The sequence below is a fragment of the Schistocerca cancellata genome, chromosome 12, assembly GCF_023864275.1.
Source record: "Schistocerca cancellata isolate TAMUIC-IGC-003103 chromosome 12, iqSchCanc2.1, whole genome shotgun sequence".
Taxonomy (NCBI): domain Eukaryota; kingdom Metazoa; phylum Arthropoda; class Insecta; order Orthoptera; family Acrididae; genus Schistocerca; species Schistocerca cancellata.
The window spans coordinates 96,832,166-96,856,083 of record NC_064637.1 but is presented as its reverse complement, the minus strand read 5'-3'; the positions used below and the strand labels follow the sequence as shown (position 1 = coordinate 96,856,083).

Genomic DNA, 23,918 nt, shown 5'->3' with positions numbered 1-23,918 from the left:
TCTACAGTATTAACCTCAGTGTCTTTGAGTTTATTCTTTTTCCTTTTCAGGTGTGAACTGTCTTTCTTTGTACACAGACTTTTGTTTTTTTCATTACCACTCTCTTTCCGCTTATTCCTTTTCTGTTTCGGGTGAGAACTGTCTTTCTTTGGGCAAAGATTCTTGTTTTCTTCATTACTACTTTCCAGTTCTCCTCCGCATGAAGTGACTGGTATTTCATGCAATGCCATTCTGTCTCCTATATTAACCTCAGTTTCTTTGTGTTTATGCTTTCTCCATTTCGGATGTGAGCTGTCTTTTGCTGTGCACAGATTCTTGCTTTCTTTATTACGACTTTCTGGTTCTTTACCAATGGAAGTTACTGATATTACATGTGATGCCGTACTGTCTACAGTATTAATCTCAGTGTCTATGTGTTTATTCTTTTTCCTTTTCAGGTGTGAACAGTCTTTCTTTGTACACAGATTATTGTTTTCTTCATTACTGCTCTCTGGTTCTCCTCCATATGCAGTCAGTGGAATTTCATGTGATGCCATAGTGTCTCCAATATTAGCCTCAGTCTCTTTGTGCTTATGCCTTTTCCATTCTGGATGTGAACTATCTTTCTTTGAGCACAGATTCTTTCTTTCCTCATTGCTACTTTCTGCTTCTTCTCTGTTTCCACTCATTGGTATTTCATACGAGACCATACTGTTTGCAGTATTAATCTTACCTTCTTTGCATTTATTCTTTTTCTGTTTCAGTTGTGAACTGTGTTTCTTAGTGTGCACATTCTTGTTTTCTTTATTACTACTTTCTGGTACTTCTCCACTTGCAGTCACTGGTATTTGACGTGATGCCATACTGCCTCCAATATTAACTTCAGTCTCTTTGGGTTTATGCTTTTTTAGTTTTGGATGTGAACTGTGTTTCTCTAAGTGCAGATTCTTGTTTTCTTCATTACTTCCTTTTTCTTCTTCTCCGTTTACACTCACTGGTATTTCATACAAGACCATACTGTTTCCAGTATTAACCTTATTCTCTTTGTGTTTATTCTTTTTCTGTTTCGGTTTTGAACTATCTTTCTTTGTGCACAGATTTTTATTTTCTTCATCACTACTGTCTGGTGCTTCTCCATCCGCAGTCGCTAGTACTTTATGAGAGATTATGCTGTGTCCAGTAATAACTTCAGTATCTTTGTGTTTCTTCTTTTTCCATTTCTGGTGTGAACTGTCTTTCTTTGTGCACAGATTCTTGTTTTCATCATTACTACTCTCTGGTTCTTCTCCATCTACAATCACTGGTATTTTATGTGATTCCACACTGTCTCCAATATTAGCACCAGTCTCTCCGTGTTTTTGCTTCTTCTGTTTTGGATGTGAATTTCCTCTCTTTGTGCACAGATTCTTACTTTCTTCATTATTATTGTCTGTTTGTTCTCCATTAGAGGTTACTAGTATTTCATATGACAAGATTCTGTTTCCAGTATTAACCTTAGTCTCTTTGTATTTCTTCTTTTCCTGTTTCGGATGTGAGCTATCTTTCTTTGTGCACAGATTCTTGTTTTTATCATTACTACTCTCTGGTTCTTCTCCATTTGCAGTCACTGGTATTTCATGTGCTGCCATTCTGTCTCCAATATTAACCTCAGTCTCTTTGTGTTTATGCCTTTTCCATTTCGAAAGTGACTTGCCTTTCTTTTTCTCATTTTCTTTATTATTACCTTCTGGGTCTTCTCCACTAGAAGTCACTGGCATTTCACAGGACAACACATTGTCTCCAGTATTAACCTCAGTCTCTCTGTGCTTATGCTTTTTCCATTTTGAATGTGACTTGTCTTTCTTTCTCTCATTTTCTTTATTATTACTTTCTGGATCTTCTCCAATAAAAGTCAATGGTATTTCACATGCTGCCATACTGTCCCCAGTATTGTCCTCAGTCTCTCTGTGTTTATGCTTTTTCCATTTCGAATGTGACTTGCCTTTCTTTTTCTCATTTTCTTTATTATTACCTTCTGGGTCTTCTCCACTAGAAGTCACTGGCATTTCACAGGACAACACATTGTCTCCAGTATTAACCTCAGTCTCTCTGTGCTTATGCTTTTTCCATTTTGAATGTGACTTGTCTTTCTTTCTCTCATTTTCTTTATTATTACTTTCTGGATCTTCTCCAATAAAAGTCAATGGTATTTCACATGCTGCCATACTGTCCCCAGTATTGTCCTCAGTCTCTCTGTGTTTATGCTTTTTCCATTTCGAATGTGACTTGCCTTTCTTTTTCTCATTTTCTTTATTATTACTTTCTGGATCTTCTCCAATAGAAGTCACTGGCATTTCACATGATGCTATACTCTCTCCAGTATTGCCCTTACCCTCCTTGTGTTTATGCTTTTTTTGTTTCAGGTGTGAACTGCCTTTCTTTGCACACAAACTCTTGTTTCCTTCTTTACTACTTTCTGGTTCTTCTCTATTTGCAGTCACTGGTGTTTCATACGACACCACACTGTCTTCAGTGTTAACCTCAGTCTCTTTGTGTTTATTCTTTTTCCGTTTCGTATGTGAACTGCCTTTGTTTGTGCACCAATTCTTACTTTCTTCATTACTACTTCCTGGTTCTTCCCCATCTGCAGTCACTGGTATTTCATATGACACCACATTCTCTCTATTATTAACCTCAGTCTCCTTTTGTTTATACATTTTCCATTTTGAATGTGAACTGTATTTATTTATGCACAGATTCTTGTTTGCTTCTTTACTACTTCCTGGTTCTTCTCCATCTGCAGTCGCTGGTATTTCACGTGCTGCCATACTGTCCCCAGTATTATCCTCAGTCTCTCTGTGTTTATGCTTTTTCCATTTCGAATGTGACTTGCCTTTCTTTTTCTCATTTTCTTTATTATTACTTTCTGGATCTTCTCCAATAGAAGTCACTGGTATTTCACATGCTGCCATACTGTCCCCAGTATTGTCCTCAGTCTCTCTGTGTTTATGCTTTTTCCATTTCGAATGTGACTTGCCTTTCTTTTTCTCATTTTCTTTATTATTACTTTCTGGATCTTCTCCAATAGAAGTCACTGGTATTTCACATGATACCATACTGTCTCCATTATTACCCCTAGCCTCTTTGTGTTTATGCTTTTTTCGTTTCGGGTGCGAACTGTCCTCCTTTGTGCACAAATTCTTGTTTTCTTCTTTGCTACTTTCTGGTTCTTCTCCATTTGCAGTCACTGACATTTCATATGACATGACACTGTCTTCAGTGTTAACCTCAGTCTCTTTGTGTTTACGCTTTTTCCGCTTTGTATGTGAACTGCCTTTCTTTGTACACCGATTCTTACCTTCTTCATTACTACTTCCTTGTTCTTCTCCATTTTCAGTCACTGGTATTTCATATGACACCACATTGTCTTCAGTGTTAACCTCAGTCTCTTTGTGTTTACACTTTTTCCGTTTTGTATGTGAACTGCTTTTCTTTGTACACCGATTCTTGATTTCTTCATTACTACTTCCTGATTCTTCTCCATATGCAGTCACTGGTATTTCATATGACACCACATTGTCTCCAGTATTAACTTCAGTGTCTTTGTGTTTATGCTTTTTCTGCTTCAGATGTGAACTATCTTCCTTTGTGCACAGATTCTTACTTACTTCATTACTACTTCCTGATTCTTCTCCATTTGCAGTCACTGCTACTTCATACGCCGTCTCACTATCTCCAGTATTAACCTTACCCTCTTTGTGTTTATTCTTGTTCTGTCTTCGATGTGAACTGTCTTTCTTTGCACTAAGATATTTGTTTTCTTCATTACTACTTTCTGGTTTGTCTTCATTTGCAGTCACAGGTATTTCATGTGGTGCCATACTGTCTCCAACATTAACCTCAGTCTCTTTGTGCTTATATTTTTTCCCTTTCAGGTGCAAATTGTCTTTCCGTGAGTGTAGAATATTGTTTTCATTGTTACTACTTTTCAGTTCTTCTCTGTTTCCTGTCACTGTTTCGTGTGATGCCATAGTGCTTGCTATAATAACCTTACTGTCTTTGTATTTATGCTTTATATTCTTGTTTTCTTCTTCCTGCAAACTATACAAGTGATCAGCATTTTCTGATTCTTCACCATTTGTACTTGTAGTCTCTGGTATTTCATTTAACCATCTGTTGCTTCTAGAATAAATTTCAGACTCCATACTGTGCCTGGAAAATAACAAAATATACTGCTTTCAGTCATAAAATAATACAAATGAATTATTTTGTTATGGTTTCTTATATTCAGTTGGATAACAAATACAATTTGTAATTATACAGTGACCAGTTTCAACAGAAAGCTGCCATCATAATCAAATCTATAAACAGGATCAAACGTTAAGCATCAGAGTACAGATCCAAATGTCTGTAGTTTGATCCCCTGTGAGTCCATGGATTTATATCTGTCTCCTATCACTTCTTTTGCCTTGGACCACATTTGTTAGTCTCAAAAATTCTGCATGGTGCTGTAGGTCCACCTCCAACTCTCTGGATAAGTCTGAGCACAGGTAAAAGGAAGGTGTACACATACCATCTCCCCAGGCAATGCCTAACAAAGCACTTAGCTGCTCAAACCAACCTTCAAATTTAACACTGCTTTTTTAAACCAGGAATAACCAAACTAAGCAAGCCTAACAAATGAACTATAATTAGTTAGATAAAAATTATTGAAGGTATCCCTCTCATTGGTACTGTATAAAAAAGATAATGCTGATTCTTAGGAATGAAATGTACACGACAAACTTTAGCCTCTAGCAATTGAACCAAAATATCATTATGCATTCAGTGAGTGTTTGCTTACAGTACAGTTACGTAAAATAATATAAACTGTGAACTACAAACATGTATGAGCAATTGCTTTTGATAAAATTAAATCAAAGAAAGGATTAACAAACCATGTCATCAATCACTGGTAGTGAGATTTTTGCAGGAAACAGCTTAACATAACACTAAAATGTCTATTTAGAATAAGCAGCAATACGAAAACATGTCACCAATTTAATAGAAATATATATTCACCCAGTGGAAAGTAGTAACTTCTGGTGGATGAACACTACTGTTTTTACAGCAATTCGTTTAATAAAGTCTATGTTTATTATATGCAGTCCCATAGATTATACCAGTTTTGTAAAATAGGTTGTGCTGAAATCTTGGTTTCTTACTGTTTGTCTCTCCTAGAAAAAAAAAAAATTACAAGTTACGTTAACCTGTTACCCACAATCCTCATTGCTAGCAATGACTTATGACATATTTCATCAAACTGTCCTTTGATTCACTGTATAGGAAGCTATGGTTGATTTCTATTAGTTTTTCTCTTTTTATATGTTATGTAAAAAGAAACAACACAATGAATGAGTTTCTGGTTTTATTGTTAGAAGGCATAATTTGTAATGCAGGGTTCTTTCCCATCTATGTACATAGTCTCTTTTTTTGTTATCGTAAGTTGTATCACAACATATGCACCTCAGGTTGTATGCAGCTCTTGGTATGCTACTTTTGACCTTTTTATTTTACAATGTGGTTGTTAATTTGTTGGTCTTGCTAACTTTTTTACCCTTGTTTGTAGATCTGAAGAAGACAGCAAAATATAGTCAAAACCAATCACTGTATGACAATAAACTGTGATAGTTGTACGAACAACTAAACAAACAGAATAGTCGTATCAATGATATCTGAAATTTTTATCTTGAACTTGGTTGATGTTCAGCAACTGTAAGCTTTAATGAAGGATGAAATTAGTGAACCAGCAGCAGAACTTTTATTGCATTGGCCTTGGTTTCATGAGAATGAGTAATAATTGCTATAAATTAATATAGAGTGGAGCAGTACAAATTAATGAAACAGTTATATTATAAACGAGAATAGTTATAACAAGAGACCAAGATTAAGAACAGGAGTATAGAAATACATAATAAATGAAATATACAGGACATGCTGCAAAAATAAAACAGAAACAGGCAGTTCATAGTCTAGAGTAGATAGCACTGAAGTGCTCAAAATGAACAGAATTAACAGATTAGGAATAATACACATGGAATACAATAAAAATAATTAAAAGAGGAGAAAAATAATGACTGAGAACTGTGCATAAAGGTCTTCGGCCAAAGAAAGACAGTATGTCAAAAAGCTGGGAGTAGCATTAAGAATGAGGCCAATTGACAGACATAAGCTTAAAAATTTCCAGTTCTTGAATAATATCTTTATGGGCAATAATAAATTCATCAACTCCCTTTCGTTTCTGGCCTGTAATAAGCAAATTATCAGCAAAGGATGAATTACAAACATTAGTACACTCTATTCCTAATGAGTGCTCTTTATCTCTTTTTGGCCAAAAGTTTACTTATTTGACAGTCTTTTTACTGTGCCTATCTGCAACTCAACTATATGGTGAGTGGAAATCTATCCTTTTCATAATACTGCCTTTATATCTGATAGCTCTTCTGGCCTGTAATAAACTGAACAAGTGTCACAGGTTTATAGACCTCTGAATTACCCAAATTATGCAATTAATTAGTGATTTCAAATTGTGAATTAAGTTTTTCTGTAAACTGTTACTAGTGGAAAAAGTGGCTTTGCATCCATCTTTTTTCTAGCAGATGACAAATTCTGTAGGAAACGGTTCCTTGTTATGGTGCTGAGCAAAATTTTTTGCTTTTACATTGTCATTATTGGCAGTAATGCCTAAAGTTATCAAAAGTTATCATGCTGTTATTTTTTGGTGAGAAAATATTATTTACTATGGAATGTTGATAACTATTATCAACTGTTATAGTTTTTATTAAATTCATTTCAACTTCTAATTGTTCTGGAGATAAAGTTATTGAAAAAACCTGATGAACAGCTGGGGGAAGAAATACTTTTTTTTAGGAGATTGGAGACGTGTTGAGAGGGAGGGTAAAACTTGGTCTGTACTATTTTCTTTTTGAAAAATGTCGAAAAAGATATTTTCATTAATTATAGCTAGAGTAGGATCTAAGCAATTAAAGGTTCTATCAAACAGGGACAGGGAGCAGCTAGCGCTTGCAGGCACCCGCTGCGGTCTGTGTGTTGCAATGTTCTGCACACACAGGAGGCTGGCATCCGTGCCTGACTGCCCTCAGTCCAAGGGAACATCTGGCAGGTTGTTATTTGATACAGAGACTGAGACAGGCAAGTGCTGTCATGATGGTGGGAGAAGCTCAAAGACTGACTGACTTGGTGCATGCAAATGTATTTTTGAATGACACACAACATGTGACATAAAAACACGTTATAAAAGGCTGAAACTCGGAAGCAAAAACTAACAGCATCATAACTTTAGGCAATACTGCTAATAATGACAGTAAGAAAGCAAAAAATTTTATTCATTACCATACTTATGGACCACTTCCAACAGCGTTCGTCATATGCCGATATATACAAATGGATATTATATGAATACAAAAGTCGTCTTTTCCACTAATAACAGCTTGCGGAACCATCTAATTCACAATTTGTAATCAGCGAATACTCTTCTGTATAATTCACGGGTTTGTAAAATAATATGAGACGCGTGTCCTGTTTATTACGTAGGACAGACTAAAAGTTAACTGTTTTCTTAACTTGTGCGGCTCTATGTTGTTTGCACCCCATAGTTGGTGCACAACACACTGTTTTTGCATAGCTGAGTAATCAGCTGACAAACCTTTCAGTCGGACATCAGTCCTACTGCCTTGTTATGCTTGCGGTTTTAATGTTGACTTCACTAGATAACTTTTACTTATTTAACTTGAGCATTTCAGCTCAAATGGTTTCATTATCTCTCCAAACACTGTGGAAGTATGTAAGTAATACCTGTTCTGTTTAATACTTCTTGTGCTACTTAAGGATTTTGAGATGTCTGTTATTTTCTTACACTGATTAAAAATATTTTATACGTAAATATAACTCTTCTGATGAACACGGCCCTCATACCCTTAGTCGGTATTAAAATCACGGTCAGTGCTCCGGTGTGGTCTAGTGGGTAGGATACCTGGCTTTCAACCAGGAGGCACGGGTTCGATTCCCGGTACCGGAACGGAATTTTTGTCCGCCGCTTGTGGTCTTGCGGTAGCGTTCTCGCTTCCCGAGCACGGGGTCCCGGGTTCGATTCCCGGCGGGGTCAGGGATTTTCACCTGCCTCGAGATGACTGGGTGTTTGTGTTGTCCTCATCATTTCATCATCATCCTGGAAAGTGGCACTGAGCAAAGATTGGGAAATTGTACGGGCGCTGATAACCACGCAGTTGAGCGCCCCACAAACCAAATATCATCATCATCACGGTCAGTGCAATAAAATTTGTGCAATTGGTTGGCTGCTTTTATCCTGAATTGAAATGATTACATACTATTTTGCCCAACTATGTTAGCAAACACACACAAAACTAATTGCATAACATTTTTGGTAGATATATAGTAGTCGTACCACAACTGTGGTGCAGAAATTGTGGAAGATCGTTCTACATAATGCACAGCAGCAGGCCTTGTCAAGACTTGAAGGGGCACTGTCAGCAGTGTTACAAAATTCATCACAGTGTCATCAAAAAAAGGCAAAAACCATGTACATAAACGAAAGTAATCAGTTTTTGAAAATATAATGTAATTGAATATATTAGAGGGAAACATTCCATGTGGGAAAAACATATCTAAAAACAAAGATGATGTAAATTACCAAACGAAAGCGTTGGTATGTTGATAGAGACACTAACAAACACAAACACACACACAAAATTCAAGCTTTTGCAACCCACGGTTGCTTCATCAGGAAAGAGGGAAGGAGAGGGAATGACGAAAGGATGTGGGTTTTAAGGGAGACAGTAAGGAGTCATTCCAATCCTGGGAGCGGAAAGATTTACCTTAGGGGGAAAAAGGGACAGGTATAGACTCGCACACACACACATATCCATCCACACATATACAGACACAAGCAGACATATGTAAAGGCAAAGAGTTTGGGCAGAGCCTTTACATATGTTTGCTTGTGTCTGTATATGTGAGGATGGATATGTGTGTGTGTGTGCGAGTGTATACCTGTCCCTTTTTCCCCCTAAGGTAAGTCTTTCTGCTCCCGGGATTGGAATGACTCCTTACCCTCTCCCTTAAAAGCCACATCCTTCCGTCTTTCCCGCTCCTTCCCTCTTTCCTGATGAAGCAACTGTGGGTTGTGAAAGCTTGAATTCTGTGTGTGTGTGTGTGTGTGTTTGTGTTTGTTAGTGTCTCTATCAACATACCAACACTTTTGTTTGGTAAGTTACATCATCTTTGTTTTTAGATGTTGTTGTTGTTGTGGTCTTCAGTCCTGAGACTGGTTTGATGCAGCTCTCCATGCTACCCTATCCTGAACAAGCTTCTTCATCTCCCAGTACCTACTGCAGCCTACATCCTTCTGAATCTGCTTAGTGTATTCATCTCTTGGTCTCCCTCTACGATTTTTACCCTCCACGCTGCCCTCCAATACTAAATTGGTGATCCCTCGATGTCTCAGAACATGTCCTAGCAATCGATCCCTTCTTCTAGTCAAGTTGTGCCACAAGCTCCTCTTCTCCCCAATTCTATTCAATACTTCCTCATTAGTTATGTGATCCACCCAGCTAATCTTCAGCATTCTTCTGTAGCATCACATTTCGAAAGCTTCTATTCTCTTTTTGTCTAAACTATTTATCGTCCACATTTCACTTCCCTACATGGCTACACTCCATACAAATACTTTCAGAAACCACTTCCTAACATTTAAATCTATACTCGATGTTAACAAATTTCTCTTCTTCAGAAACTCTTTCCTTGCCATTGCCAGTCTACATTTTATATCCTCTCTACTTCGACCATCATCACTTATTTTGCTCCCCAAATAGCAAACTCATTTACTACTTTAAGTGTCTCATTTCCTAATTTAATTCCCGCAGCATTACCCAACTTAACTCGACTACATTCCATTATCCTCATTTTGCTTTTGTTGATATTCATCTTATATCCTCCTTCCAAGACACCGTCCATTCCGTTCAGCTGCTCTTCCAAGTCCTTTCCTCTGTCTGACATAACTGCAATGTCATCGGCGTACCTCAAAGTTTTTATTTCTTCTCCATGGATTTTAATGCCTACTCCGAACTTTTCTTTTGTTTCCTTTATTGCTTGCTCAATATACAGATTGAATAACATCGGGGATAGGCTACAACCCTGTCTCACTCCCTTCCCAACCACTGCTTCCCTTTCATACCCCTCGACTCTAATAACTGCCATCTGCTTTCTGTACAAATTGTAAATAGCCTTTCGTTCCCTGTATTTTGCCCCTGCCACCTTCAGAATTTGTAAGGGAGTATTCCAATCAACATTGTCAAAAGCTTTCTCTAAGTCTACAAATGCTAGAAACGTAGGTTTGCCTTTCCTTAATCTTTCTTCTAAGATAAGGCGTAAGGTCAGTATTGCCTCACGTGTTCCAACATTTCTTCGGAATAGAAACTGGTCTTCCCCGAGGTCAGCTGCTACCAGTTTTTCCATTCTTCTGTAAGGAATTTGTGTTAGTATTTTGCAGCTGTGACTTATTAAACTGATAGTTCGGTACTTTCCACATCTGTCAACACCTGCTTTCTTTGGGATTGGAATTATAATACTCTTCTTGAAGTCTGAGGGTATTTCGCCTATCTCATACATCTCGCTCACCAGATGGTAGAGTTTTGTCAGGACTGGCTCTCCCAAGGCTGTCACTGGTTCTAATGGAATGTTGTCTACTCCGGGGGCCTTGTTTCGACTCAGGTCCTTCAGAGCTCTGTCAAACTCTTCACGCAGTATCATATCTCCCATTTCATCTTCATCTACATCATCTTCTATTTCCATAATATTGTCCTCAAGTACATCGCCCTTGTATGGACCCTCTATATACTACTTCCACCTTTTTGCTTTCCCTTCTTTGCTTAGAACTGGGTTTCCATCAAAGCTCCTGATATTCATGCAAGTGGTTCTTCTTTCTCCAAAGGTCTCTTTAATTTTCCTGTAGGCTGTATCTATCTTACCCCTAGTGAGATAAGCCTCTACATCTTTATACATCTGTCCTCTAGCCATCCCTGCTTAGCCATTTTGCACTTCCTGTCGATCTCATTTTTGAGACGTTTGTATTCCTTTTTGCCTGCTTCATTTACTGCATTTTTATATTTTCTTCTTTCATCAATTAAATTCAATATTTCTTCAGTTACCCAAGGGTTTCTACCAGCCCTTGTCTTTTTACCTATTTGATCCTCTGCTGCCTTCACTATTTCATCCCTCAAAGCTACCCATTCTTCTTCTACTGTATTTCTTTCCCCCATTCCTGTCAATTGTTCCCTTGTGCTCTCCCTGAAACTCTCTAGAATCTCTGGTTTTTTCAGATTGTCCAGGTCCCATCTCCTTAATTTCCCACCTTTTTGCAGTTTCTTCAGTTTTAATCTACAGTTCATAACCAATACATTGTGGTCAGATTACACACCTGCCCCTGGAAATGTCTTACAATTTAAAACCTGGTTCCTAAATCTCTGTCTTACCATTATATAATCTATCTGATACCTTTTAGTATCTCCAGGATTCTTCCAAGTATACAACCTTCTTTTATGATTCTTGAACCAAGTGTTAGCTATATTAAGTTATGCTCTGCGCAAAATTCTACCAGGCGACTTCCTCTTTCATTTCTTAGCCCCAATCCATATTGACCTACTATGTTTCCTTCTCTCCCTTTTCCTACTCTCGCATTCCAGTCACCCCTGACTATTAAATTTTCGTCTCTCTTCACTACCTGAATAATCTCTTTTATCTCATCATACATTTCATCAATTTCTTCGTCATCTGCAGATCTAGTTGGCATATAAACTTGTACTACTGTAGTAAGCGTGGGCTTCATGTCTATCTTGGCCACAATAATGCGTTCACTATGCTGTTTGTAGTAGCTTACCCGTACTCCTATTTTTTTATTCTTTATTAAACCTACTCCTGCATTACCGTTATTTGATTTTGTATTTATAACCCTGTATTCACCTGACCAAAAGTCTTGTTCCTCCTGCCACCGAACTTCACTAATTCCCACTATATCTAACTTTAACCTATCCATTTCCCTTTTTAAATTTTCTAACCTACCTGCCCAATTAAGGGATCTGACATTCCACGCTCCGATCCGTAGAACGCCAGTTTTCTTTCTCCTGATAATGACGTCCTCTTGAGTAGTCCCCGCCCGGAGATCCGAATGGGGGACTTTTTTACCTCTGGAATATTTTACCCAAGAGGATGTCATCATCATTTAACCATACAGTAAAGCTGCATGCCCTTGGGAAAAATACGGCTGTAGTTTCCCCTTGCTTTCAGCCGTTCGCAGTACCAGAACAGCAAGGCCATTTTGGTTAGTGTTACAAGGCCAGATCAGTCAATCATCCAGACTGTTGCCCCTGCAACTACTGAAAAGGCTGCTGCCCCTCTTCAGGAGCCACACATTTGTCTGGCCTCTCAACAGATAACCCTCCGTTGTGGTTGCACCTACGGTACGGCTATCTGTATCATTGAGGCACGCAAGCCTCCCTACCAGTGGCAAGGTCCATGGTTCATGGGGGGGGGGATATATAATGTAATTGGATAGACAAAAAAATCTACTCACCAAGCAGTGGCAGGAGAACACACATACAAAGCTTTCTGGAGACAATGAGTCCTTGTTCTGGCAGAAGGGGAAGGAAGAGGGTTGAAGAAAAAGGACTAGTGAGGTTTAGGAAATGGGGAGAGTTCGGTGAAGTCGGCCAGAACCCCATGTCAAGGGAGACTTATTGGACAGGATGAGTAGGGAAGACTACTTGTTGGGGACAGCTCCAAATGAGGTTTGAAAACCTGAGAACTTAAACGTTGAAGATAGGGTAATACTCAAGACAGAGATTACTGCCAAAACATCACCTGTGAGTTAGCAAGAGCATGAAACTAACTGCACTGTATGTGATAGGGAGGGGGTGGGGAGTAGACAGGTCAGAAAATGAAATATACAGAAAACTAAAAGGGAGAGACAAAGAAGTAGTTACTGTGAAGACCTGCTGAGACTAAAGAAATTAACATAAATTAAGGTCCAGTAGGTGGCGAGAACCTAGGACATTTTGTAACGCCAGTTCTTACCTGCGGTGTTCTGGGAAACTGGCATCAGTGGGAAGAATTCAGATGGCAGGTGTGGTGAAACAGGCACTCGGGTCATGACTGTCATGTTGTAGAACATTCCCTGCAACAGGATATTGTGTGCTGCCAGTATACATTCACTGCCTATGCCCATTCATCATTACTAATAACTTGGTGGTAGTCACGTAGATGTAAAACACCAAACAGTGTTTACATAACAGCTGGGACACTGCAAATGATTAGCTTTTCAGAGCATTCACACAAGATTGGCACCGGTGGGGACACCTACAACGTGCTGACGTGAGGAAAGTTTCCAACAAATTTCTTATACACAAACAGCAGTTGACCGTCGTTGCCTGGTGAAACGTTGTTGTGATGCTTCGTGTAAGGAGGAGAAATGCCTACCATCACATTTCTGACTTTGATAAAGGTCGGATTGTAGCCTATCGCGATTGCAGTTTATCGTATCACGACATTGCTGCTCGCGTTGGCCGAGATCCAATGACTGTTACCAGAATATGGAATCGGTGGGTTCAAGAGGGTAATACGGAACACCGTGCTGGATCCCAAAGGCCTTGTATAACTGGCAGCGGAGATAACAGGCATCTTATCTGCATGGCTGTAACGGATCGTGCAGCCACGTCTCGATCCCTGAGTCAACAGATGGGAACGTTTGAAAGACAACAACCATATGCACGAATAGTTCGACGACATTTGCAGCAGCCTGGACTATCAGCTCGGAGACCGTGGCTGCGGTTACCCTTGACGCTGCATCACAGACAGGAGCACCTGTGATGCTGTACTCAACGATGAACCTGGGTGCATGAATGGCAAAATCGGATGAATCCAGGTTCTGTTTACAGCATCATGGTGGTCTCATTCATGTTTGGCGACATCACGGTGAATGCACATTGGAAGGTATTCGTCATCGCGATACTGGCATATTACCCGGCGTGATGGTATGGGGTGCCATTGGTTACACGTCTCAGCCACCTCTTGTTCCCAATGACGACACTTTGAACAGTGGACGTTACATTTCAGATGTGTTATGACCTGTGGCTCTACCCTTCAGATGATCCCTGTGAAACCCTACATTTCAGCAGGATAATGCACGACCACATGTTGCAGGTCTTGTACGGGCCTTTCTGGATACAGAAAATGTTCGACTGTTGCCCTGTCCGGCACATTCTCCAGATCTCTCACCAATTGAAAATGTCTGGTCAATGGTGGCCGAGCAACTGGCTCGTCACAATACGTCAGTCACTATTCTTGATAAACTGTGGTATTGTGTTGAAGCTTCATGGGCAGGTGTACCTGTGTACGCCATCCAAGCTCTGTTTGACTCAATGCCCAGGTGTATCAAGGCCGTTATTACGGCCAGAGGTGGTTGTTCTGGGTAATGATTTCTCAGGATCTATGCACCCAAACTGCATGAAAATGTAATCACATGTCAGTTCTAGTATAATATATTTGTCCAATGAATACCTGTTTATCATGTGCATTTCTTCGAATGGACCTCATTTAAGGGCACGATTTTAGGAAGTCACAGCCTTGTTGAAGTGACTGGTTAATAGATTCAAGAACAGGTTAATACTGAGTGACACGAGATGTACTCCTAAGTTGTTTTTTGGAGGGATCAGCAGTACCAGCATTAGATGTGACTGCCTGGGAAATCTGCTTTTGAACTAGGCTTGGTGGGCTAACTATGTCCAGTGAAGGCTGCGGTAAGAATGGTGGTGTACTGCTGTGAAGAACCCTTGTATGAATAAACATGCTTGCCTTGAATGCCAAGGCTGTATGGGAGGGAACATTTGACATGGGAAGCATGGCAACTGTCAAAATATAAGTATTGCTGTTTGTTAATAGGTTTCATGTGAACTGAAGTGTGTACCTGACTTTCCATGATGATGATGTCAACATCAAGTAAAGTGGCATTGGATTCAGAAAGAACCATGTGAAATATAACCGAGAGAATGTCTTTAGAGATTCCAAGAATTTTTACAAGTCGTCCTCACTGTGAGTCCATATGGCAAAGATGTCATCGATGTAACTAAACCAAAGCAGAGATTGCAGGCTTATGGATTTCAGGAAAGTTCCCTCGAAGTAAAGCATGAAAAGGTTAGCATAGGAAGGAGCCATTCTTGTTCCCATGTGTGCCCCTGATCTGTCTGTATGTCTGCCCCTCAAAGGTAAAATAGTTATTGGTAAGTATAAAGATGATTAAGGTGAGCGGGAAGGACTTCATAGGTTAGGAATCGGCCATAGTGCCAGTAGTGACAGTGTCGTCGTATCTGCCGTCTGCTCCACGTCTGCTGTGCAGCGAGCTACCTTAATTTAAGTATTAACTGTATTTTTCTTACTTGTCACTTCTTCTTCCGTGTGTTTTTGCTTTTAGGAAGCTTTAATTGTCAAGGGCTAGTAATAGTGTTCCATAGATTTCGTGTTTGTTTTGAATACAGTCAGAGAGAGAGTCCCTTTAGTCAGCCACAGTGCCAGTAGTGCTAGTGTTTGTTTTGAATACAGTCCAGAGACAGGTAGTGCTATTTTCATTGTTTTCTACAAGAAGTGGCTAGCAATCACAGTTTAGTCAACAATCAGCTGCCTTTAGTGAATTAGCAGTCTAATTAAAAGTTGATTAACTCTCTACAGTGAATTGATTCCTTAGGGTGGATAGGATGTGTGACTGCTGTGTATGGACGCAGAAGGAGCTGGCCACTGTTCGCGAACAGCTGAGTGTGTTGATGGCCACGGACGGTCAGCCATCTTCAGGCTGCTGCCTTGGAGTGTAGTGGCAGTGGGGAGTCTGGTGTGTCGCATGGTACACCCCAGGTGTTACATGCTTCACCCACTGTCCCTGCTGTCGAGACATCTTTGCGGGTACCGGGCGCGGTTGGGCCACCTTCTCGGGGAGTGGCAGATTCAGCGGCGTTCGAGGCGCATGAGGCGGAGGGTAAATGTGGAGACTGGCCGTGTGGTATCGCCTGCTCTGCCTGTGAGTGGAGATGTGGCTGCTCCTTCAGCAAGGTCCGAGCAGGCACATGGGGGGAGGGGTATATCAGTTACTGGGAGCTACAACGTTAGGTGGATGATGGAGCCCCTTAGGGAAATAGCGGGAAGGTCGGGGAAGAAGGCCAGTGTTCACTCTGTCTGCTTGCCGGGGGGTCTCATCTGAGATGTGGAGGAGGCCCTGCCGGCGGCGATAGAGAGCACTGAGTGCACCCGACTGCAAATTGTTGCTCATGTCGGCACCAATGACTCCTGCCGTCTGGGTTCAGGGTCATCCTCAGTTCGTATGGGCGGTTGGCAGAATTGGTGAAGGTGGAAAGCCTCGCTCGCGGGGTGGAATCTGAGATAACTATTTGTAGTATTGTTCCCAGAACCGATTGCGGTCCTCTGGTATGGAGCTGAGTGGAAGGCTTAAACCAGAGGCTCAGATGATTCTGCGGAGATCTAGGGTGCAAATTTATCGACCTCCGCTATCGGGTGGAGAAATGTAGGGTCCCCCTGAATAGATCAGGCATGCACTACATGCTGGAAGCGGCTACAAGGGTAGCGGAGTACGTGTGGAGTGCACATGGGGGTTTTTTAGGTTAGAGAATTCCCTCCCTAGGCCCGACAAGATGCCTCCTGAGATGCAGCAAGGTAAGAGTAGGCAAAATGCAACAGGGAATAACAATATTAATGTGCTAATAGTAAACTGCAGGAGTGTCTGTAGAAAGGTCCCAGAACTGCTCTCATTAATAAACGGTCAGAACACCCATATAGTACTAGGGACAGAAAGTTGGCTGAAACCAGATGTAAACAGTAATGAAATCCTAAACTCAGATTGGAATGTATACCGCAGAGACAGGCTGGACAGTGAAGGGGGAGGCGTGTTTATAGCGATAAAGTGCAATAGTATCGAAGGAAATTGACGGAGATCCGAAATGTGAAATGATTTGGGTGAAGGTCACGGTTAAAGCAGGCTCAGACATGGTAATTGGATGTCTCTATAGGCTCCCTGGCTCAGCAGCTGTTGTGGCTGAGCACCTGAAGGATAATTTGGAAAATATTTCGAGTAGATTTCCCCACCATGTTATAGTTCTGGGTGGAGATTTTAATTTGCCGGGAGACTCAAACGTTCGTAATGGGTGGCAGGGGCAAAGAATCCAGAGAAATTTTTTAAAGTCATTTATCTGAAAACTACCTTGAGCAGTTAAACAGAGAACCAACTTGTGGCAATAACATATTAGACCTTCTTGTGACAAACAGACCCGAACTATTTCAAACACTTAACACAGAACAGGGAATCAGCGATCATAAAGCGGTTTCGGCATCGATGATTTCAGCCATAAATAGAAATATTAAAAAAAGGTAGGAAGATTTTTCTGTTTAGCAAAAGTCACAAAAAGCAAATTACAGAGTACCTGACGGCTCAACACAAAAGTTTTGTCTCAAGTACAGATAGTGTTGAGGATCAGTGGACAAAGTTCAAAACCATCGTACAACATGCGTTAGATGAGTATGTGCCAAGCAAGATCGTAAGAGATGGAAAAGAGCCACCGTGGTACAACAACCGAGTTAGAAAACTGCTGCGGAAGCAAAGGGAACTTCACAGCAAACATAAACATAGCCAAAACCTTGCAGACAAACAAAAATTACGTGAAGCGAAATGTAGTGTGAGGAGGGCTATGCGAGAGGCGTTCAATGAATTCGAAAGTAAAGTTCTATGTACTGACTTGGCAGAAAATCCTAAGAAATTCTGGTCTTATGTCAAAGCGGTAGGTGGTTCAAAACAAAATGTCCAGACACTCTATGACCAAAATGGTACTGAAACAGAGGATGACAGACTAAAGGCCGAAATACTAAATGTCTTTTTCCAAAGCTGTTTCACAGAGGAAGACTGCACTGTAGTTCGTTCTCTAGATTGTCGTACAGATGACAAAATGGTAGATATTGAAATAGACAACAGAGGGATAGAGAAACAATTAAAATCGCTCAAAAGAGGAAAGGCCGCTGGACCTGAAGGGATACCAGTTCGATTTTACACAGAGTATGCGAAGGAACTTGCCCCCCTTCTTGCAGCGGTGTACCGTAGGTCTCTAGAAGAGCGTAGCGTTCCAAAGGATTGGAAAAGGGCACAGGTCATCCCCGTTTTCAAGAAGGGATGTCGAATAGATGTGCAGAACTATAGACCTATATCTCTAACGTCGATCAGTTGTAGAATTTTGGAACACGTATTATGTTCAAGTACAATGACTTTTCTGGAGACTAGAAATCTACTCTGTAGGAATCAGCATGGGTTTTGAAAAAGACAGTCATGTGAAACCCACCTCGCGCTGTTCGTCCACGAGACTCAGAGGGCCATAGACACGGGTTCACAGGTAGATGCCATGTTTCTTGACTTCCGCAAGGTGTCCGATACAGTTCCCCACAGTCGTTTAACGAACAAAGTAAGAGCATATGGACTATCAGACCAATTGTGTGATTGGATTGAAGAGTTCCTACATAACAGAACGCAGCATGCCATTCTCAATGGAGAGAAGTCTTCCGAAGTAAGAGTGATTTCAGGTGTGCCGCAGGGGAGTGTCATAGGCCGTTGCTACTCACAATATACATAAATGACTTTGTTGATGACATCAGAAGTTCACTGAGGCTTTTTGCAGATGATGCTGTGGTATATCAAGAGGTCGTAACAATGGAAAATTGTACTGAAATGCAGGAGGATCTGCAGCGAATTGACGCATGGTGCAGGGAATGGCAATTGAATCTCAATGTAGACAAGTGTAATGTGCTGCAAATACATAGAAAGATAGATCCCTTATCATTTAGCTACAAAATAGCAGGTCAGCAACTGGAAGCAGTTAATTCCATAAATTATCTGCATTAGGAGTGTTTCAAACGGAATGATCATATAAAGTTGATCGTCGGTAAAGCAGATACCAGACTGAGATTCATTGGAAGAATCCTAAGGAAATGCAATCCGAAAACAAAGGAAGTAGGTTACAGTACGCTTGTTCGCCCACTGCTTGAATACTACTCAGCAGTGTGGGATCCGTACCAGATAGGGTTGATAGAAGAGAGAGAGAAGATCCAACGGAGAGCAGCGCACTTCGTTACAGGATCATTTAGTAATCGTGAAAGCGTAACGGATATGATAGATAAACTCCAGTGGAAGACTCTGCAGGAGAGACGCTCAGTAGCTCGGTACAGGCTTTTGTTAAAGTTTTGAGAACATACCTTCACAGAAGAGTCAAGCAGTATATTTCTCCCTCCCATGTACGAGGGCAGTTCAATAAGTAATGCAACACATTTTTTTTTCTGAAACAGGGGTTATTTTATTCAGCATTGAAATACACCAGGTTATTCCCCAATCTTTTAGCTACACAACACTATTTTTCAACGTAATCTCCATTCAATGCTACGGCCTTACGCCACCTTGAAATGAGGGCCTGTATGCCTGCACGGTACCATTCCACTGGTCGATGTCGGAGCCAACGTCATACTGCACCAATAACTTCTTCATCATCCGCGTAGTGCCTCCCACGGATTGCGTCCTTCATTGGGCCAAACATATGGAAATCCGACGGTGCGAGATCGGGGCTGTAGGGTGCATGAGGAAGAACAGTCCACTGAAGTTTTGTGAGCTCCTCTCGGGTGCGAAGACTTGTGTGAGGTCTTGCGTTGTCATGAAGAAGGAGAAGTTCGTTCAGATTTTTGTGCCTACGAACACGCTGAAGTCGTTTCTTCAATTTCTGAAGAGTAGCACAATACACTTCAGAGTTGATCGTTTGACCATGGGGAAGGACATCGAATAGAATAACCCCTTCAGCGTCCCAGAAGACTGTAACCATGACTTTACCGGCTGAGGGTATGGCTTTAAACTTTTTCTTGGTAGGGGAGTGGGTGTGGCGCCACTCCATTGATTGCCGTTTTGTTTCAGGTTCGAAGTGATGAACCCATGTTTCATCGCCTGTAACAATCTTTGACAAGAAATTGTCACCCTCAGCCACATGACGAGCAAGCAATTCCGCGCAGATGGTTCTCCATTGCTCTTTATGGTGTTCGGTTAGACAACGAGGGACCCAGCGGGAACAAACCTTTGAATATCCCAACTGGTGAACAATTGTCACAGCACTACCAACAGAGATGTCAAGTTGAGCACTGAGTTGTTTGATGGTGATTTGTCGATCATCTCGAACGAGTGTGTTCGCACGCTCCGCCATTGCAGGAGTCACAGCTGTGCACGGCCGGCCCGCACGTGGGAGATCAGACAGTCTTGCTTGACCTTGCGGCGATGATGACACACGCTTTGCCCAACGACTCACCGTGCTTTTGTCCACTGCCAGATCACCGTAGACATTCTGCAAGCGCCTATGAATATCTGAGATGCCCTGGTTTTCCGCCAAAAGAAACTCGATCACTGCCCATTGTTTGCAACGCACATCCATTACAGACGCCATTTTAACAGCTCCGTACAGCGCTGCCACCTGTCGGAAGTCAATGAAACTATACGAGACGAAGCGGGAATGTTTGAAAATATTCCACAAGAAATTTCCGGTTTTTTCAACCAAAATTGGCCGAGAAAAAAAATGTGTTGCATTACTTATTGAACTGCCCTCGTATATCTTACGAAGAGACCATGAGGATAAAATCAGAGAGATTAGAGCCCACACAGAAGCATACCGACAATCCTTCTTTCCACGAACAATATGATACTGGAATAGAAGGGATAACCGATAGAGGTATTAAGGGTACCCTCCGCCACACACCGTCTGGTGGCTTGCGGAGTATGGATGTAGATGTAGATGTAGATTGGTGTCGACTGAGATAATGTTCAGCAGCAGACAGATCTTTTGCATGGGGGTAGAGGAAGGGAGTATCAATGGTGACAAGCAAGGTGTGTGGTGGGAGCAGGAAGGGCATGGATTTCTAATGATCTAGGAACTAATTTGTTTCTTTAATATAGGAAGGATGCCTTTGTACTATAGGCTTCATGTGTATACTAGCAACATACAACTAAGGCAAATACAAGTTCAGTGAGTGCTTTGAAGCCAGAAACAATGTGACAACCAGGCTGATAGGGTTCATTGAAAGGTGGGAGCGCGCAGTTTGGTTTGGGTAAGAAGTTCTATGGATTGAGGTGCTAGACCTTGTGAGGGGCTTGAGGCTTTAAGGAGGGACTGGAAGTCAATTGGATTCACAGGGATGGGATCTTGATGGCAAATTCTGTACGTAGAAGTGTCAGACAGCTGGCGTTGACTTTCATATATGTACTCCAGTCAGTCAAGTACCACAGTGGTAGACCTCTTGTCCACTGGGAGAATAATGATGGGTTGCCAGTTTTTATGGAATGAAGAGCCTGGAGTTTTCCAGAGGACACATTAGGTTCATGTTGTAGGGACATGAGGAAGGTCCTGGGCCAATCTTCTTAACATGCCCCAGCCTTCACCACTGCCTCTCAGACGAATATCTTTGTCAGACCCTATGCTTCTTCTGCATCCGTTTCGCTACTTAAGGCTCTTATCCCTGTGACCGCCCCTTCTGCAAGACTTGCCCTATGCACCCTCCTATTACTGCCTATAACAGCCCTGTTAACTGGTAAAGCCACCTGTGAAATGACACATGTCGTATGCCAACTGCTTTGTAAACACTGTTTGGTATTTACATTGGCATGACAACCACCAAGTTATCAGTAACAATGAATGCTCATGCATGACAACCACCAAGTTATCAGTAACAATAAATGCTCATAGGCAGAGGATGTATACTAGCAACACACAATATCATGTTACAGAGCATGCTCTATGACATGATAGTCGGGACATTGGTGCCTGTTTCAACACACATGCCACCTGAATTATTCCCTCAGACACCAGTTTCTCAGAACTCCAAATGTGGGAACTGGCAGTACATGTTCTTGGTTCCCACCACTCACCTGGCCTTACTATACGTTTATTTCTTTGGTCTCAGTATTTCCTCATAGTAACTATTCCTTTTTTCAGTCCCTTTTAGTTTTCTATATCTTTCATTTTCAAACCTGTCTATTTTTCCCTGCCCTTTCCCATCTGTATTACATACATACAATGCACTTACCTTTCTGCTCTTATTAACTCAGGCATGATTGTTTTGGTAGTAATCTCTGTCTTCAGTGTTACTCTATCTTCCACCTTTAAGCTCTCAGGTTTTAAAATCTAATCTGGTGCAGTCCCCAACAATCAGTCTTCCCTTCTCATCCATTCAGTAGGTCTTGTCTGACTTAGGGTTCTGGTTGACTTTTCCAAACTCTTCTCATTTCCTAACCCTCAACCCGTCCTTTTCCATCACCCCTCTTCTTTCCCCTTCAACCCTTCTGACAGAAGGAGGAGCCATTGGCTCCAAAACCTTGCAGATTTAAATATCTCTATGTGTGTACTCTCCTGCTGCTGCTTGGTGAGTATATTTTTATCTATGCATTTACAAAACACTTGCATTACACACAAAAAATTCAAAAGCCTTTGAAGAAAGCAATATGGAGCATTATTAGACATGAAAAGATTTAAACAGTTAACACAAATGGTATTATGTTTCCTGATGACAGCACTAATACAGATAAATGTTAAATTCAAGTAATTGGCCACTAAATTAAATTTATTCTTTACAACAATAACTAAAATCACAGAAACAACAAAAAGGGCCTTTCAAAACGTATATACTAGATTTATTTTGACAGGAACTGCATACTCTACCACCAGGCATCAGTTCTTCCAAATTGCCTATTAAAGTGGTGACAAAAACCAACAGGTCACTAAAAAGCAGTAACCCTTCTGGCTATGATGTATTCCAGACAAAATTCTAAAATTTTGTATGTACTTGGTAATCAGCTGATAGTCAAAATGTATGTGGTGGAAGTAAGCAAGTGACCTTTAATTATAGAACCATCTCCATCCTTCCTGTGTTCTCAAAAAATATTTGAGAGCATAACTTACAACAAAATATTGAACCACCTTTATGACAACAACCTCTTAACAGCAGCCCATTTTGGCTTCTGTACAGGCTCTTCTATTTAGAAAGAAATATAGAATCACACAAACTTAGCTCAGGCAAAACTAAACAACAAACTTTACCCTGTTGCCAAGGCCTTTAATTGTGGAGATTATAAAATTATAGAAGGAAAATTAATTTGTATGGCATTAAGGGCATTCCCGTTGCAAGAGTGGAGACATATCTTAACAATGGAAAAAAGGCCACAAAACATATTACACAACAAGGCGACGACTGAAATTGGACAGCAGCAAAAATGACCACAATGATAAAATCAGAGACATTAGAGTTCAAGCTGAGCTTCACAAGGAATTATTCTTCCCATGTGCCATTTGTGAATGGAACATTTAAATGGGTATTAATAGTGGTATCAAAAGCATCCTCCATTACAAACTATAAGATGGCTTGCTGAACACAGATGTAGATGTGAATATGAGAAGTTATGGTAACAGGCTAACAGGAGAATGAAGACAACACTGATTTTCCACTACTCTATGATTTACTTCAACCTTACTCAGACTTGGACTGTATCTTATTTTTCACTTCTAAGTTAAAGTTTTCAAACCTTGTCGAGTACCATCTACATCTACATGACTACTCTGCAATTCACATTTAAGTGCTTGGCAGAAGGTTCATCGAACCACAATCATACTATCTCTCTACCATTCCACTCCCGAAAAGCGCGCGGGAAAAACGAACACCTAAACCTTTCTGGTCGAGCTCTGATTTCTCTTATTTTATTTTGATGATCATTCCTACCTATGTAGGTTGGGCTCAAGAAAATATTTTCGCATTCAGAAGAGAAAGTTGGTGAC

The 23,918-nt window shown here is 40.8% G+C and overlaps 1 protein-coding gene and 1 non-coding gene across 2 annotated transcripts in view; one reads left to right on the top strand and one right to left on the bottom strand.

The window, feature by feature from the left end:
- The window catches only part of LOC126109676 (oocyte zinc finger protein XlCOF6-like), a 134,837-nt gene that overhangs the window by 31,014 nt on the left and 79,905 nt on the right, over positions 1-23,918 (bottom strand). The window lies entirely within an intron of this gene.
- Trnae-uuc (transfer RNA glutamic acid (anticodon UUC)) lies at positions 7,964-8,035 on the top strand. Its single transcript has one exon. It is a non-coding gene; the product is annotated as a tRNA-Glu (tRNA).